This window comes from Corvus brachyrhynchos, unplaced genomic scaffold (genome assembly GCF_000691975.1).
Source record: "Corvus brachyrhynchos isolate BGI_N302 unplaced genomic scaffold, ASM69197v1 scaffold30, whole genome shotgun sequence".
NCBI classification, from domain to species: Eukaryota; Metazoa; Chordata; class Aves; order Passeriformes; family Corvidae; genus Corvus; species Corvus brachyrhynchos.
The window spans coordinates 1,759,118-1,762,595 of record NW_008235742.1 but is presented as its reverse complement, the minus strand read 5'-3'; positions in this window follow the sequence as shown (position 1 = coordinate 1,762,595).

Genomic DNA, 3,478 nt, shown 5'->3' with positions numbered 1-3,478 from the left:
ATCCAAGCTGCTGCTTCCATCTGCTGCCCACAGCGTTCATTGCAAGCCACCCCTTGCCTGTGAGCCAGCAGGAACAGCAGCAGTTTGAAGCAATGTTCCCCAGCCCTGTTGCACCGGGTTACTCAGCAAAAAGGAAAGCTTAAGCAGAACTTACACTATGGATGTACCAGATCAAAGATGCTTCACTGCTGTCAGACATCAGGAAACTCTTGGGGGCAGCATGTGACTGAACGAGCCTGAGGAGCAGGCTTGGCATGAATGAACGTAGAAACACCTCCCTGCACCTGCTGGCCATGTTTCTTTTGATCCAGACCAGGATGAAGGTGGCCCTGTGGGATGCAAGAGTACACTGTCACATCATGTTGAGCTTCCCCATCCCCAAAACCCCCACATCTTTCTCCTCAGGGTTAGTGTCAATTCATTCTTCACTCAGATTATTTTTGTGCTAGGGATGGCCCTGACCCACATGTGGGACCTTGCACTTGGCCTTGTTGATCACGAGATTGGCACAGGCCCATCTCTCAAGCCTGTCCAGGTCCCTCTGTATGGCTTAATGCTGAGCTCAGCCCAGCAGGTACACAACTGTCTCACACTGGGGAGCCCAGAACTGAACACAGCACCCCAGATGTGTCCTCATCAGTGCTGAGTATTTCCTTCCACCTTCCTTGCCAGTCTGAGCAGCAGAAAAGGCCTTGGCTCTGTGCAAGCACAGCTCAGCAATAAAGAACCCCTAATGTTTACATGGAGATTCTGGTGAGAAGAAGGGAATCAGTATATTGTTAGCAGAGGAAACATTTCCATCTACTTCTCTATGTACTGGTAATGGTGAGAAAGAGGAGGTTTATTCCGAATGTTTCCATTGATGTTTTAGACTAGGAGATACAGGAGGACATCCTGTCCTGCTTGTTCTATTAGAGATATTTTTGTTTTACACTAGAGCATGTGTTTTTGAGCTTTTGAGCAATGGCTTTGGTTAAAGGAACTTACACCAGCCAGGAATAATATCTGTGATCTCTGTCTCTCGCTGGGAAGTGATTCTTGCTTCCCTTTGGTCCTTGCTCCTGGGATTTGTTAATCTCTGGCCAGGGGTAAACCAGGCCTCTTAGGATGCAGGTGCATGTTGGCCTCATGAACCCAATGCAATGTCCTGACAGCCCCTGGAGCTGTTCTGAAGTTTTTAAAAAATCCTAACTCTCTCCAGCTCTGATGTTACAAGGGGGTATAGCATCAAAAGAGGCAGTGTTCCCAGTCTCATCTAGATTTGCATTGATGTGATCCTGCCATTCCTTCAGAAAATTAAATATTTGTGTTTATTAAAAAGCTAAGAGCAATTATCTGGAGCTAACAAGGACTTCTGCAATTAGACTCACTCCTGAGATTAAGAACTTTTCTAGCTGGTGATTGGTTCTCTCCCCAATTCTCTACAGCCCAGTATCTCCCCTGGGAGGGACTCAGCTAAACACAAAGGCCTAGTTAAAACTTGGTGAAACTCTACTGCCTTGGGACCTATGCACTCAGTGTCTTGGAAAGAAACTTCATTGAGAAGAGGGAATAGGCAGCAAGGGAAGTGAGCAAGGGCACAGGGGAAGAGCTGAAGAAACTGAAAGACAGAGGTAAATTGAAGATATTTATAATATCAGTGACTGCAGACTGACATGCTGCAGTCAGTTCCTGATCTGTCCCAATTTAGGATCAAAGTAATCTGCTCATTAGCACAAGAATAATGGTCTTGTTTCAGAGCAGATTTGCTGTGAGGCCTGAAGCATTATACCTGTTATGTCCAGGGCTGATTCCAGAGAAGGTCAGTTCTGTGAGGACTTTGGCAAACAGGCTGGCAGAAAGGCAGGGCAGCAAGGTCATAGAATCACAGAAAATCCTGAGTTGGAAGGGACCTGCCAGGATCATCCAGTCCAGCCCCTGGCCCTGCACAGGACACCCCAAGAGTCACAACATGTGTCTGAGAGCATTGTCCAGACATTTCCTGAGCTCAGACACACTTGGTGCAGAGACCACTTCCCACGGGAGCCTGTTCCAGTGCCCAACCACCCTCTGGGTGAAAAAGTTTTTCCTGATATCCAACCTAACCCCCCCCTTCCTCAGCCCCAGCCATTTCCTCAAGTCCTGTCACTGGTCATGAGAGGGAAGAAATCAGTACCTGCCCCTCTCTGCCCCTCGGGACGATGGTGAAGACCACAATGAGGTCTGACCTCAGTGTCCTCTGCCCCTCAGCAAAGCTCTACAGCTTCAAAGGAACCTCTTCACAGGAGCAGCACACAGGAGCCACACGATCCCAAACGATGCCATTGTCCAGTGGAGGGCTTCAAAGAGGATGAGGCGACCGGAGAATCCCTCTTAGGAGGACAGGCTGAGGTAGCTGGGTCTGGTCATCCTTGAGAAGACTGGGAGGGGATTTTATCACCATATATGAGTACCTGGAGGGAGGCTGTGTAGCAGGGCATTCCCCCCACAAGAGCTTATCTGTTGTTTGTTACCCAGTCAGGTAACTCAACCAGGCCAAGCTGTCCTGTAGAGAGTTATTTTGGTGCCATTTGGTTAACGCTGGCCTGGAATCTCGCAGCTGCCCAAAAACATCTCACTGTTGAAGCGAGATCTGGGAGATAAGCTGGATTTCTGACAGACACACACCTCGCTTTACAAACTTTATAAAAGCTACACCAAACTTTCACAAAGCAGAAATCTTCTACACATTCCATGGACATGTGTGGAGTTTCTCCTGTGAGCAGGGATGCTGCTTTGTACTTTCTCCCCTGAGGTTAAGTGAAGGAATCTGTACATTATCACCATTTCTCTGGTAAATTACATTTCACTAATGTAATTAGTGCTAATCAATTCTATTTCTTTTGCTAGCTTTAGTATGGGTACCTTGATATAGTGCACTGTTTTATGTTATGCTGTCATCTACTGGTAGTTCTTCAGGTTATTTTCTAGTTGCATCAACAGTGATATAAAATATGTCTCAAATATGCTTTTATATTTAAAATCAGAGATGAGATTTGAAAATATGATGAATTAAATCTTTTATTGGTGGCTCATTTTCTTTTTTAATTAATGCTGAAAAATATTCTACATTTTTCTGGTTTAATTGATTTTTTTGGGTACAAATTAAGATGTAATTAAAAACAAACATGTTAAGCTTCTGTAAAGAGTTACACCTTATAATTTTTCTGTGGAATTACAAACTCTCAAGATAAAAATTCATATGACATCAAATTAAGAACACTGGACTTTTATGATGCTTGTTTTTACAATTTTCAGGAATGAAGGATTAATTTAAGGAGTAATTCATGTCCCTAACTTCCTAATATCATTTAAGTTTTGAGGATTTAATATAAAGAATTTTATACACAGTTACAGAGCATTGCAGTGGTTACGTTCTTCAAATGTCTAGACTTGGTCTAACATGTTTAAAACAATTACTCTAAAATTAAAGAAAGATCTTTGGGACAGTGGGGCAGGA